Below are 16,656 nucleotides of genomic sequence, written 5' to 3'. Positions count from 1 at the left end.
GTTTCGCTAGCCTGCATAGAAGTAGTCTCAGCGTGCCCCTTTCAGATAGCAATAGTTTTGACAGGAGTAGTCTTAGGTGTTGTGAGTTGTCATATTTTATATTATCACTAAAATAACCCCAAACTGAATTAAATCTTACGACACAATGTCACGTACTCAACAGCTGAAGATTGGGAATGTAAATGAATTAAACAGAATAACGAAAAGCAATTACTGACAATTACATATTTCTGAAACTATTTCTATAGTGTGAAATAAGCTAAGGTCTATACTACACCTAACAAGACCTGTCATGATATCTGTCATAACTTAAAAGTCATAACTGCCATTCCTATGTCACATTTCTGTTTGTCAGATTTCATAAATCTAATAAATAAACGGATGATCTATGAAATGCTATGAAATACCTTCGTTTTTTATTTTTAAAATATTTAAATATTTTGCTTAAAATAAAACAGCAACAGCGATTCTAAATATCAAAAATTATCGGGGCGATTATTACAGAAAATTATATCAAATGAAATTTTGTTCTAAGATTGATAAACGATTTTTTTTAAATTTTGTGATACTATAACTTATTGTGCATCTGGTTTTATAATATCTAATATTATGATTTGTATGCAATTTGTCTAATTAAATACTTGTATCAAAAACAAAGTATTTAGCAGGTAACCATTTAATAATTTTTTGTTGATGTATTACTTATGATTAAATACACCCTTTTTATTTGTAGGCTTAGCAATGTTTATATAAAAATGTGTCACTATTTTATGAAACAATGTAAGTAATGTTATTATACATATATCTTCATTTACTGGATACACAATATGAACATAATGAGCATATTGTAAGATGCCAATGCAAATAGCAGGGTATTATATACAAAGGGTGCTCTTTAAAAAAGGGGTGGCTGTAACCCTTTCATTTTTTAGCACACGCGCAAAAGGGTTTGGGTGATTCCATCCAATAGCAAGACAGAATTTTATGATTTTTTATTTTGCCGGATGTTGAGACGGTTCTCCGCTAAGAGGGCCCGGTGGAACCTCCGGGTTGCCTCAGTTCTGTTTTGATAATCAAGCTAACATGTGTGCTATATCTCTGTTTTTAGTTTAAATTTGTTTTAAAATGTGAATCTAGCATTTTTGGAATAAGTGTTACATTAAATCTACCGTAAATGGTAAGTAAATTATGTATTGAAATTATTTGTAACCGTATTATCCCATATTGCTTTAAATAGTTTTTTCCTAGACTTCTATTATTAAGAGAATAAAATAAATAGCTTTTTAAATGAAGTGGCTAACATCTATAGCCTATATTTATGGAAATATAAAAGTATAAGAAAATTTTAATAAACAATACAAGTGTAATAATGCACAAGAAATGAAACAGATTACCTACTTATTTAAATATTTATTAATCTAATATAAAATGAAATTATAATCTATGTATTAAGAAATTTATCATTTCTGTATTACATCATACTAATTAAATTATGAAGACCTTAATATTTCAATACAGGCATTTTAGATTTAAATCTTATTATCCATATAAAGCATTAAAACACCTTCCTTAAAGGCCGGCAACACTCTTGTGATTCCTCTGGTGTTGCAAGAGAATGTGGGTGACGGTGATCACTTAACACCAGGTGACCTGTACGCTAGTTTGTCCTCCTATTACATAAAAAAAAGCATTTTATTTTTTTAATTTATTCTGAAAACTCAATTTAATAGTATGTACTGCACATAATTTTGCCATTTATGCAACTACAGGTTATTCTGTTGATAGGGGCATAATTAGTTAAGCCATGATTCTGCTATAATTATGGCATACTTAAAACATAGAAGTATCTGGCTAGATTCACTGTCTGTGGTGTTGATTTTAGACATTAAACTTAGTATTTAGGCTTTATATTAACGGTCCTATCAGAAGAATAAACTTGTTATATAGCTAAGTACAGGCTATTACCTTCCTGCTTTCAAAAATCATTGAGTGCATCATGAACCAACAGCTCTTAGTGTAATATCTTCCCAAGGATGTGTCCTAAATCCTATATTATGTTTATGCCTTTGACATACATTGTTGAGCTACCATGGGGAAGGCTTTGCAGGGCTTTCTCGGTAATTCGTACAGTGAGAAGAAACTTGTATCTTTTTTTAAGACCACTCTTGGGAAACACACTAAGCTAATATTTATTTTGGAAATAATGCCCCAGACGACACAAGGTTTGGCATAAGCCGCAAAGAGAAATCCGTTTTAGTATCGTATGTTTTCAGTATCGGAACTCTGCGATCTAAAAGACAGTGCCAAATTACATTCGACATACAGGAACGCTCTGTAAGGCGAAGCTCCGGCCACATATTACGGGATATTGTTCTCGTCTTGGGTTTGGTATACACCATTATCTGTTTGACTGCATGCAACGCAGAGCTGCTCTAATTGTCAAGTATCCACTATTGGATCAATCCAATGGCGTTGTTTGGAGAAATCGCTTCATTCGTGAGTTTTCCACTCCATTTATCGTAGGGTGTGTTCCGAAGATCTGTTTGATCTCTTATTCCTGCGGCTGAATTCCAACATTAGAACGAATTACAAACTTGGCTATCATCCTCACCATCTGGATGCATAGCGTCCTCCACAGTGCGGTTTTTAAGGAGCGTTCTTCCAGGTAAAACCAAACTGCGGAATGCACTTTCTTGCTCCAATACATGACTTATATTACCTTTTATGTACAACTTTCCGTATATATCTATGTCCTGATAGCTATTATAAAATGATGTATATATATACAGAAATGTAACAAAAATAAAAATAGCCCTCTCCAGAATACAGCTCTCTCACGTAAACCCTCCATTACTGCATTGTCCTCTGACAATGGCGATGAGTATAAAGAATAGCGGCCATTAGGTAAATTTCCTTATTCATTTTTTTGCGTGACACCCTTGACGTGTAAAAAGCGGGGAAATAGTTATTTATCACGAGGAGAGCGGAGAGTGGAGACGTGTTCGCTGCTGTCGTTATCTCGACGAGCTCTCGGCCCTGATGAATAATTTTTTCCCCGACATTTTGAAGTTAATCTTGTTAAACAAAAAATTCTAAATTATGTCTCCTATAGGTGAGCAAATAATGTTGAGCCTAGTTTATGATGATCAATATGATGTATTGATCTGAGACGGACCTGTAAATAATGTTATCATTTATCAAAAGAGTATGTGGGTAATATCTATAAATTTTACTTGGCTTAGGTCAAAATGTTATAAAAACTATTTTTTTAATCGTTAGTAGTATGTCGAGGTCGTAAATTTTGTTCTAAAATTTTTAAGAGAACATGTTTTAATATGGATAGACTATGTGACCCGTGCGAAAACTCCGCACCTATAGTGACGTAATAAATAAAGTAAACAGTAGTGTGTACGCACAATTTGTATTTTGGTTGGAAGGTCGCTATTAGCCGTAGCTAGTGAAATTACTGGGTTAATGAGCTTCAGTCTTCAAAACACAACATCTTGTCCCATAGTGACGAGGGCAATCGCAGTGCCGCTCAGGCTGGGCTCTCCAATAATCCTGGCATTGTCTTATAATGGTGAGAGGCAAGGATAGTTCTGCTTTTGCAAATTCTAATATTCTAATAATATAATTCTGCTATGATAATAGCGCACTCTTAAGTCGTGTATGCAAGTAGATTCATAATTTCCATTACATCAAATTAGTTCTTTATACTGTCAACAGATCGAATTTCGAATATTTCATATTCTTGTGTGAAACTCTACAAATTTAAAATATTGTTATTACATCTATTTTTCATCAATTGCAGAAGACAATATGATAAGCTTGAAAATGGTGTTTGAGTAATAAAATGAGTAGACTAACGGATTTAAAGGTCCAATAAGTCACGTATAGTAATACCGTTATTTAAAAATGATTAAATAACCTGGTTTTTCAGTTACCATTAACTTACATACAAAATTTAAATAAAAAACATGTGAAAACCAATTTAGGTAAATGACTGCCATGTTCTATTCACAATTCGTAAATCGCTTGACAACGCGTCCTAATCCCCTTCTGGCCCCGCGCTTCTCTCGTCAGGTTCCGTACATACGCTTTCATTAATAAAGTTCTAATGACTGTTTATATTATATCAATTATTTAAGTCAGGATTTATGAATATTTTAATAATATTATGTAATAGTGAAATTGATTAATGAAATTGCACCTCGTGTTTCGTACCCCATGCAAAATTCAAACATTTTCGTTAGGTAAACTATTTGATTTGTAATTGAAGTATTTAGTCTCGTTATGTATACAGTTTTGCTATCTCAAGAGAAAGTCTGACGGAAGTGGGACCTGGACACTACAACTCTGCCATTTTGTATTGCTTTTTGAAAAGAAAATTTTGCAACTCTGCTTTTAAAGCAGAGTTAACAAACAACTGTTTTAGATTCTTTGAATCTAGAATTTTCTAGCTGTTATTTGAAAAAAGTGGGTATTAGCTTAAAACCTCGCACCTAGGAAATATATTTAATCCAAAGTAGCCAAAACAGAAATTTCATTCATAAACCCCATATTACGAGGAAAGTATTAGTTACCTATCATTGCATACAATTGCATTCAAACTTATTTTATTGCTCAACATTAATTATTTCCCTTCCATTTACCTATTGTAATTGTTATTACACGAATAATGAGTTTATTCGAAGATAGTTATGTAGAGGTAACCTGCGGAGTAATTTTATTAAATATTGAAATAATTATTATGAGTTGCGCGAAATATTTTTACTTTATTAACACATATATACGATTATGCTTAGGTTAAATGAATTACATGAAATAAATTAACAAGTTCCAAGCGGCCATCTGCCCGATCATTATTTAAGCGTTACTTATATAGAAAAATGATTTCAATTGGAGGGCGAGCATGCATTATTCCAGTCACGCAGTGCACGCGAGTGCGGCACAGAGATAAGCGTGTGTTACCGCCGGGAGCGCAGCGAAGTCCGAGGGACTTATCGGAAACGGCTTACGATGTCGGGTGACCCCATGCAAACTCCCTAATGCGACATTCCTCACCAGCCCTCTGCGAAAATACCCTCCGAGTCCGATCGATCTCGATGCAAACTTGTCCTCCTCGACAGGGGATACCAGTTTTGTTACTTTTCTCATAATCTTGTTTTATTACAATGACTTTTTATCTTTATATTACTTGAAAGAAGATACAATCTTGCCCCCGTCATGTACTCATGGCTTTTGTTGGGGTTTTATTGTAACTGAATTATAGTAGGTTTCGTAATAATAGTGAATTAAAATTTAAGTAGGTAAGTATATGTATTTCATTTGCAATATTACCAGCTTCAACATAAGCAATACCTAGAGTCCAGTATAGTGCAGCCACGTAATATAGCGGACTGGCTACGGCCTCATTAACTAATAGCACTGGGTAATTAAAGTAAACTTGAGATGTTTTACTGAATATAATATTATTAATCACTACACTGCATCCATAATTAATGAGAAACACGAATACGGAATATTTACATCAGCCAGTCATCAGATTAGCACGCAAATAGTTTGATCACGGATCATATATATTCGGAAGGTCGGGCTTCATTCTTTATGTATTGGAAGCGGGCCTCCGCGCCGCACAATATTCGGTGCCTGATCAAAAAGTCCAATTTGGTTTTATACGCCACTGAATATTGAGCGACGGACGTTCAGCTTTGACGGACCACAAAAGGGACGGAATGTTAAATTTTGATAGCGCTTGCCGCTTACTTATCTAACTGCTCCGTTGGCATGTCTGTCTGTTTCTATTTAACATATTTCTTTAGGTTCACAATGGCCGCATATTTTTGCTAACCAAACTGTATAGGTACATATTATTTCAGATAGAATTTACCGCCTCTTTTAGCAAATATATATGTTTAAATTCAAATATTTTTGTTCAAAATAGGTTTTTAAAATCATTTAACGTCAAACATACCACCCATTCGAAAATATGTAATTTTTTTAAATAATATTTCGTTACAATAAAAATATTTATCCATTAGGTAAATAGGCTGAAGTCGGTCGCTCCATTCCCGAGGTGTGGTCGTCTAGTGTCATTTATCTTATGTTATGTTAGTCACAAACTAAAATTTTCAAATATTTTTATTCAAAATGGGATATGAAATCACTTAAGTATTGAACGTCAAATACTTACATTCGAAAATTTTAAACTCAGAATAACGGGCGCGTGAAACTCATCGGGATTTTTTTTTATTAAATTTTGTTACCATTCCCAATCAGTGGTACCATTAAAAAGTCATTTATGTTATCTATAGCTTACCTTTAACAACAAACGTTTTCCAGAACTCTTGAATTTTGCATAAACTCTTGGGATCATGTTGTAAAAGCATAATATCTATACATCGCCCAAGAAAAGACTTAAGACGAAATCGAGTAGTAGGCATAACAAATTACTATTGTTCCTGGTGTTAACAATATGATTAACACAATTTTTAAAAAATTTGACAATGAGCTCATGTACATTTAAATTATCAAGAATATATTGAGAGGCAACAGTTAAAATTCAATATTTGCTTCGCAAATTTACAATCTTAATATCCATAAATATTATCTATTTGTTTAGTAAATATAGATAGTTTATTATCTACTTGTAGAAGTACATTTTGTATTAACAATGCTAGGGGAATTCCCTATTGTCTTATTGTTTAATTTAAATATTTTGAAATTTATTCCAAATCATTATTCAAAGTAACTATAATATTAGTTATTATCCTGGACGGCTCACAAGTTCATTCAGTAATCTTATAACCTCGTAATAAATATGAAACAGGGCTGCCGTTGGTATTTTCAATTCGCCATTCGCCGAATCCCCTCAGATTTGAAGATCTCGTGTCCGCGGATTAGAGTGGTTTGATGTATAGCCGCGGGAGGCACTAAATCAAATTTTGATTGCTATTTTCTTTGTGGAACGTCACAAGTGTCCGCTGGGAGCTGCCGCTTTCTTGTAACGCGGGTTAACCGATCCCAACAGAATAATTCATGTTGCGAGTGCTTCCTCGGAATAGGGGAGGTTGCGGGCACGGACCACTAGTACCACCTCCGAGGTACGCATGACTGGCCGTGACCGACACCTTACCTTGGCTAATACACCTTTCGCGTATTGAGCCGAACTTTGCTACTCAGGTAAATAGGATCAATGTAGTTTTAGAATGTAAAGTAAAATTCATTAGTTGTCTAGTGGCCAGTGGGAGGCTCCTATGCAGAGGATGCTGGTTAGATTATGGGTACCACAACGGCACCCTGCCGTGAAACAGTAATGTGTAAACATTATTGTGTTTCGGTCTGAAGGGCGCCGTAACTTGTGAAATTACTGGGCAAATGAGACGGTGACGAGCGCAATTGCTATGCCGCTCAGATTTTTTTTAGTTTTCAAGAATCCTGCATTGTAATGGGCAGGGCGGATCAATTAGGTACCATCAGTTGAACGTCCTGCTCGTCTCGTCCCTTATTTTCATAATAAAAAAAACCAACTCGTCAGTTTATTTTGCACCACCAACACCTGAATAATTATCTTAAAGTTGTTGTAACGCAGAGCGTCCGTCGTATTCCATGTACGATTAGTGTCCTGTGAATTCTCACATGTGTTTTGTAAGTAAAGTATGTTAGAGAATATTATATTAGATAGATATCCTCGTGTCACTGGGGTGTGCGGTGTAAGCCCATCATCTCGTCTGTGTTCCGAATTGCTTTTGTGATTCGTTTATCTAACGACATTTTTTGTTTTACTTCCACATTACTTAGATCTATTAAATACTTCCTGATATCGTTAACTTCCTTTTTTACTGAGTACAGTTCATATCAATTACTTTACCAATATTTTTATGTTAATGGTATACGTACCTACATATATATTTATATTTTTTTATTCGCCTCAGTAATCAAATTTAGGAATTATAAATGCATCTTAACATAAATTAAATAACACACAAGCCATAATATATAACCTAGGTCGGCACCGCGGTACGTACCATCATTTATTGATCGCCGCTTAGATATTTACTAGAATCTACAAATTTTATGGTCCAATAAATAAGACAATCAATTGAATTGAATCTAATATGAACGATAGAGGTTCTGAATGTAGGTAGGTACATATAACATGAGCTATACCCGTCGTCAGAGGGATGGGGAGGGGGAAGTCTGTCGAGGGTAGCTCCTTGTGATAAAAAAGGATCCCGAAAAATTCTCGACCCTTTTTAAACTAAATAGGCAGATAACACGACCTGAGTGGAGTTTCAATAGATGCTTTCTCGACGGAAGAAGCGACCTGTGAGGAATCGAGTGGGGTAGTGCGAGCCATCGCAAACGTTACTGGCCGCGAGAGGGCGCGGTGCGCGGGCCGCGGGCGGAGGGGTGCGTGTCACAGCGATTTTCCTTTTATTTTTTACGCGTACCTTCCTTCGAGGGATAAGAGGAATTCTTTTTAAATTGGAAATGTTTTCTAAGAGGATTACGATTTGTGAAGGTGTACGGCGATTTTTGTTCAAAGGATCGCGTTACTGAATAGATTTTTCTCAGGTTTAATACAAATATATATTCGACTTGTATAAAATCGGCAGTAAAGATATCATTTACGTACTGAGTTACAACTAAAAACTGTGGGCTCTTTTTGTGACCAATGTTTTTTCGGACTTCTGACTATTGCAAAATAATATATTATCTATGGTGCAATGTATTCTCTGTCCCCTTGTACGGAGTAGAAGCCTGAAGCCTGGGAAAGGAGATGTGTAGATTCCTAGAGTACTACGACATGTGGAAGGCATAATTTCATTAAGAAACTTATTTTACCTATTACGAAAACTACCTGTATCCTTATACAGGGCGGCACGTTTCTACATTTGATGAGGATGAAGTTAAGAAAGGGAAGCTGCAATACTTCGGCCATATCGTGCGTCATTATAAGTAGGAACGTACCGGCCGCAGGAACTCAACATGCTGGGACAGCAATCGATGAAAACGATAGAAGGTGGACATCAGGGCTGAAAAATTTGAGAGTGATTTGACTCGAGCTGTGGATCCTGAGAAGACGGCACTCGTAGAAGAAGTCTAGAACTTTCTTCATTACAGATAATGTCTAAAAAGTCCTTTTGTTTCTGTATTGTTAGGATTATTTTACTGTAAAGATCCGCTTTTTATGAACGCTATTGAGTAAGCAAGGAATGAGTAAGTGAGGTGATACAGTAGCAACTTCCGTTCCTTACATTCGAGGCACTGCTTGTAACTATAAAGATCAAACACAGCTTCACATGGAGTATCTATCACTCACTGAACTGGTCGAACGCCCTTCTCGGGCCATCCGACCATAACCTGGTCAGGTAGTGTCTATCAGACACCCACATCGTAGAACACATGCGATCGGCAATACATGTCAGCAGATTAGGATTGGATGTAGCTTTTTAGAATACTCCTCGTGACAAATGTGGTAGAAGACACACAAAAACTCATTCACTGCCGTTTACAGCACTTGATCCCCGACAATTTAAGCAGCTCCACGTGGTCAAATGGTTCTGGCTGATACTGGGGGCACCAGACCAGAGATGCGAGCCATACTCCAATAGGACTGGAACAATTAAAATAAATGATAATAAATCAGCACTTTATAGAGGCAGAACGTGGGCCGGCCTGAGGATACTCCTACTTTAATGACCACCACCGAATCTCTTGACACCTGTTGTTGTGGATGTCCATGGGCGGTTCCCTCACCACTTCCCATCCCGTGAGCCTCTTGCCCGTTTGCTCCCACTTAAATAAAAAAAAGTACAGCCGTGTAAGATTCAGTATCGGATTTACGGATGACTTAAATCCACAGTTAAAATAATCCTAATTTTACGACGCTATAGACGTTAGTTACAGTGGGTGCGACGGTACATGGCTTTTTTAAAGAAAATAAGGGACGAGACGAGCAGGACGTTCAGCTAATTGGTGGTAATTGATACGCCTTGCCCATTACAATGCAGTGCCGCTCAGATTTCTTGAAAACCAGGCACAGGATGCCGGCTATTTTGTGGGTACCATAACGGCGCCTTTTTCTGCCGTGAAGCAATAATGTGTAAACATTACTGTGATTTGGTCTGAAGGGCGCCGTAGCTAATGAAATAACTGGGCAATTGAGACTTGTCTCAAGGTGACTTATTCTATTTTTAAAATCATGTTATGTCGAATTTATTGTACTTTATTCCCTAATTTTCCATTTGAATAATTTTTTGTTCTAAGTTCGATTGACTGGAGTGTAAAAAGTATATGGATTTGATTTGTATCTATCTATCTTAAAAACTTAATTAATGACGATTCTGAAACGGTAGCTGAGAAGAAAATTAAGAAAATGTTGATAATTTTGACTTTCTTTTAAATTCAATTATGCAACCTTTCTTTAATTAATTTGTTATTTTTTAAAGTGATAATCCTCACTTCTGGGATAAATTGCAAATTAAATTTGTAAACAATGTTTATGAACGATGCGGGACTCGAACCCACCACCTCTCGGGTACCGTCTGAGCGCTCTTCCACTGAGCCAAACTTTCTATAATAAGTTTATGGATCTGGTATCTCTAGTTACGGATACATTGATGTAACCTGTTATAGTCCAATGCTTTATATCGATAGGATAGTTGTTAGATAGAGCATAATTGAATGATGAATGTAAGTAAACGTAAAAGGATAGATTTGTCTACCTTTAGTAAGTTAAACTAAGGATAGATAGGTTATTGAAAACGGCCGATTGACTACGATAAGATTCCTCCGAGATGCCAGCGTGGTTTGGCAGATCGAGCAAACAGCGTTTTAATATAAATTCTGACTAATTTGCAAGTCTCAGAAGAACACATTTAACTGTACTGAGACGATTTATGGTAGGTATCAAGTTATTTGGGCAAGCTACGACTCCTACGTTTACTATCCAATAATGTTATTATGAATGTTAATCTGTAACAATTCCCTGGAGCGCGTACAAGGAACATGTATTGAAAACGTAATAAAATAGTTAGTGCCCAATTGGAGACGGCTTAACCCCCGCCCGCGCTCGCACGATAAAACATGACTCCCACGATGGCGGACTTGGCTGACAAAAAATATATTATGACGAGTAACAATCGAATGTCACTGACCGTTACGAGATTTATACTGTGGGCTTAAATATAGTGGACTCCACTGCACATTAAAATGATAACTATTGCCGGGGACACAGCGTTCACTTTGGTGACGCGGGCTGCAGAAAATGTGCAAAATGTACAAGATTATGATAGTAGCGGCACAATGCAGGGGATTTAGTTTAAATTTTCGCTTCGTTCGTGACCCTCGCACCACCGGCAGATCTAGCGTGCGTGTGGACGGCGTCCGACGGCCTGTGGACGGTGGACGCAATTTGAGATATTACTTACTCACAGGGTGCTTGGGGTTCTCTGGTCCGACTAAATATTAAGTCTTCGCGGTTTCATAATATTTTTTTTGTGTGTTCTGGACCAATCAAAATGATCACCGTATGTCTTTAAACGTTTAGGCTAGTTACCAATTGAATCTTATGGATTTACTATCTAAAAGTGACCATAAATAATAATACAGTTGATTTAGATCGGTACTAGATGGCTGAAACAATTCGACTAACTCGGGTTTTTTTTAGCCCAAAGAAAGTTTTTATAGATATAAAAAAATTTATACTTCGTACGGAAAAACATTAAAATTTTTGATAAAGGTTGTTAATTAGGGTGTGTGCTGTTTAATGTTTCTAACCTGACAACTTTGCCGTTAATGAATTGATATTGAAAGTTCTTTACGTATTCAAAATACACTCTTAGATATATCACGTTGACTAAAACAAAAAGTATCTTTTATATATCAGTCTCGGGCGTCTATAAGGTGGCTAAGCTACTATAACATCTTCTTAGTCTGACACTCTTGTCAGAGTGGTCGTGGTTGCGCTGACGAGGTACATGGTGGAGTGTTCGGTGGGTCAACATCCTTTCTGAGGGTAGATCTCCTACTATAACATAAGACACATAATAGCTTTAAGGGTTAATGTTGGTACATCCAGTTTTATAATAAAGTCCCAGCCACTGTTCAGGCAATATCAATAAATAAATTTAAATGTTTTAATGATCGGAGAGACTGGAACTAGATTATGATTATTTTATAGCAATAACAATGAAAGTACAATATTGTTTATTTTATTACAATGAGCGCAAAAAAGTTTCTTGCGCCGCTTCTATTTTCTCAGAGCGCTATTTGTTTCCGAAGCGGTGGTATTGTTAGAAGATGACATCCGAAAAGAATTCTAAAGGAATCAATTTTGAGAAAATAAATACCTTTTATGCCTTTATAACAACATTTAAAGGGTTTTATTGAAAATGGTACTAACGAAGTAAACTGGGTAATCATCGGAACTCGTAACACCATGAACCCTGGCCGTGTTTGGCCTGACTGGCGTTCTTATAACACGAGATGAGAGTAGGCCTAGTGTAGGTTGTATATTGTTAATATTTAGTGGAAACGGACGAACAATCGAATAAGGAATTGATGTCTGAGTTTCCAAGCATATGAAATTCATTCAAGATAGCCTTGATGCCGATCTATTCATAACAAAAACGAAATGTCGAACTTATTCATACCTCTCTGTGGCTTTTTAAAATTCATAAAATAATATTTTATTTATTTCTAAGGCAAATTCAAATAAACTATATTCAATTAGGCCTAAACTAAGCGCTTTTGAATCGTCACTATAAATATTTTTTTAAATTACTCAATTTAGCACGTGTTCCGGAAAAGTTGAGCTCGTGAGAAGAACGTACAAGAAACTCAACGGCCACTCTTATCAATCAAATAGAGTATTTGAGAGAGTGCTGTCGTGTTTAAATAATATAAATTATTTCATAAAAAATAATAAAGAATAAACTGTATAAATATCAATTAACGTATATTGGATGCATTAACCTTTAGAGCTTGAATATATTGTTATTGTACACAATATCGTGTTTGGGATGATTCGTGAACACGATGGTCGTGATTACTGTCATAATTAGTAGTTGCATCCGTCAAATACAATGATTAAATAAAGTCCGCCTTGTCAGCGGTAAGCTTGAATATATTTCTTGAAAAATTGATTACATTCAATAATTTTGTATCCGGATTTTATTTAATATGTATGCAATATGTTTGAGAATATATGCAGATTAACCGTGTATTTTAGACGACCCCTATAGCCCAGTGGTTAGTGATCCTGCCTACTGAGCTTAGAGGTCCCGGATACGATTCCAGTAGCCAGTAGGTGCAAACATTTATATGATGAATATGGATGTTTGTTTCCGAGTCATGGATGTTTATATGTATATGTGTTTGTTTAAGTAAGTATATTATACTAAATAATATAATATCATTGTCTTGTACTCATAGTACAGGCTAAGCCTAGTTTGGGATAAGATAATTTGTGTAAAAAAAAATGCGCAGTTTTAGCGAAATCTGTGATTTTTGTGGTGATTACAAATTTATCCATAGCCTACGACAACAAAACCTTTATAACCCTAATACTTAAAATTTAAATGTATTTCGATCCCTTGGTGACCGACATGATAATATTAAACAAAAACGCATAGTAAAGACTATTATATTAACACACTCAATTTCTTTTACAAATCGGTCACAATGTTATAAAATACAAAACCGCACAAGGGCGCGACCCAACAAAACATTATTCTGTAACAACGGGGGATCAAGTCGATTTAAAGTGTATCCACCCACCATAATTGAGTTTAACTTCCCATATTTACGAACAGGCGACATATCAGGTGCTCACCTCGCTGCAAGTTACGTCACATTGTTCAAGCGGACCGGACGGAAGCGTCAACTTATCCAACACTAATTGTGGATTAACAAAGACTGTTATTAGCATTTTATGAACGCCTCCTGGGACATCTGGTGGCCTCATAAGGCGTTATGATTTTGAACAATATTACTTTGTGATATTAGCCACAAAAGTAAAAGGAATTTTATTTTAGTTTTTACGGTTACATCTCGGGTACTAAACCTTCCGATATGACACCGCGGACAGGTATAGCTGGCCAGATATAAAGATTCCTGGGTTACAGTCACAATAACTTTTGTTATTACTCGAAACATCTCAAACACTGGGATAAATACTGGTATATGTACATTACTGCACAGAATGTTTGCTCTCCAAAACTCGAGATTTAATGATGTAGATATGTATTCGTGTTCCTCTAAAACTTACAAATTTAGAATAAAACAAATCTTGGCACAAACAGAGTAAGTTAGAAATCACGAAATTTCTTCTAAATTGTAACAACTTCTACAATTTCACTGTGTTACATTTATTTATTATTTTCTATAATTTTAAGATCTTCAATTTTGTAAACTGGTTCCTAAGTGTAATTTAAAATATTAAGTGTAATTGATGAAACTGTTTAAGGAGACATCCATATGTCCATATTTCTATTTTCACTATATCTATTTTATGGCTATTATATTTGTAGCTCTGAGTGCCGCTGTTTCGCATATTGTGTTACAGTCGAGCGCCACCGTCCGAGCTTCTGATCGCTTAAGGTCGCTATTCCAAAAGATCCCCATAAATAGCGATTTTGGCCATAATCGAAACCATTTCTTGACGGTTCATATAAAGTTTATATTATTACAAAAAATAATTGTATATCTACACAATATCGGCCAAAATTTCATTTTTTCTTTACATTTCTATTTTTTTTAGACATTGCGAAAAAATTAAACTAAACTACCCCTAACTTTTACAGTTGGAGCCATGCTAATCATTCAATCTAGATAAATATTGTACGAAAATTAAAACTATCGTGATCTTGTACGAGAGAGGTAACCTAGCTCCGCTCGATTCCTCAAGGCTGTTGGCTTGGTCGCCAGCCTTAATAGTGTCGTCATCGTAATTTGTATTCAATAATATTGACTGCCTATCGCACCGCGTCGACATCCATCCCTCCGGCCCAGCCGCTGTCGTAAAACAGATACAAACGGCCGCTCCGCTCCGATATTGTTCGCGGTTATAATTCGCGGAATGTGCGCGAGCCGTGACGCACTTAAATGTTTATAGTTGTGTCACGGTACATCTACATTACTCCCATCATTTCTGGCGGCCACTATCAGATCTCACGTTTCGCGATCGTAACCTTAACGATTCGCTTTCCGCAATTACTTGCCGTGAAAATGTAATCAAAATAATGTTTCGATATTAATTGCGATCTCAAGTACGGGTCTCGTGTGCGTCGCTAGTTACTGTTAGTACCTAGGTTTGATACTTAATTAGATGTTGTTGAATTCAATATAATGAAAATTATGTATATTTTATATGAGTCACTTATTTCTAGCGTGACTGACCGCTGGAATTGATGCGAATTGTTTTTCTGTTACTATTCATAAAGTAAATTTCATAACGAGTTTTCTTACTCGTGTAAGTAAATTCCTTGTCAAACAAACAGTGGGGGAACTGGGTGTTAGTGTTAAATATCCTGGGACAGATGACATTTAATTAAAAATAATTTATTCGTGGCATGTCATGCGATGCTGATAGATCGATAATATAATATGGATACTATGTAATATAATAATTTCAAGAAAATATTATTTTATAATTTATACAATATCTTTATGGAACACTCCCCATATACGATGCGGTAGACACACAATGAAGCGACGTCTCTACACAACGCCAAACGATCGAGTCGTTCACTGAGTGTTGAGTGTGTGATGATACAGAGTTAAAGAATGGAATGTATTGAAAAGGGATTATGGTGATAATTGGCAGATTGACTACACAAACCTATAGAGAGAAGAGAGAATACAAAGTTCAGGCTTGGCATACAATGAACGAGCTGATCAGAGATGTGGCGGCGACACGTTCTTCGTCAAATGTAGTATAAGGGAAATCACAAGAGACGATGCGAGAGAAATTTAAAGATAGCCAGAGAAGACGTATGTAAAGAGCGTGATAGATAGAGTTCTGACATCTCTTCCTCTGTGGGTGAAAGGCGTTATTATGTTATGTATATATGTATACACGTGTGTGAGTAATGTCATGCCGCAAAGGATAACGACGATGTGCCCATTATCGGTACATTATCTCCTGACTGCGGGAAAGTAATTAATAAGATGATGGATCACGTGTGTTTGATAGAAGCCAAGATAGTGGCCAAGTAAATAAAGGGTTGTCGTTGCGTTGCGGAGGAAGGAGTGAGTTACCGATGAGTGATAGATGAGTGTTGACTGGCGGCGGGCAGGCGACTCGATATTGCCATTAAGGTGATGTTAGGAGATCCAACGGGGGTGTGTTGGATACGTGGTTATAAAGAGGTACATTCTACACTGGAATGATATAGCAAATGCCAGATAACATTTACAAAAAAATATGTAATGTCACTAAAATGAGCCCAAATAGATACTAAACAGGATCTGCTTTTTTATTACAAAAGGCGCGGTTGTGCAATTCCAGACGTCAGCGTGATACGGGCGGTACTTTGCAGGTAAACTTCTAAGTGAATAAAAAAATAAACGTTATTATTTTTGTAAAAAGAGTGAGTGTAGAAAATAATACGACGCATTATCTGTACTATAGTTAATTACATAATTTGG

The 16,656-nt window shown here is 36.1% G+C and overlaps 1 long non-coding RNA gene across 1 annotated transcript in view; it reads left to right on the top strand.

Annotated features, from left to right (window-relative positions):
* Positions 1 to 1,017: 1,017 nt before the first annotated feature.
* The window catches only part of LOC126967914 (uncharacterized), a 54,462-nt gene continuing 38,823 nt past the window's right edge, over positions 1,018 to 16,656 (top strand). The window contains exon 1 of the long non-coding RNA XR_007730093.1: positions 1,018 to 1,177. This is a non-coding gene — a long non-coding RNA (uncharacterized LOC126967914). The remainder of the gene's footprint in view (positions 1,178 to 16,656) is intronic.

Source organism: Leptidea sinapis, chromosome 14 (genome assembly GCF_905404315.1).
Source record: "Leptidea sinapis chromosome 14, ilLepSina1.1, whole genome shotgun sequence".
NCBI lineage: Eukaryota > Metazoa > Arthropoda > Insecta > Lepidoptera > Pieridae > Leptidea > Leptidea sinapis.
This window is presented reverse-complemented; position numbering and strand designations above follow the sequence as displayed.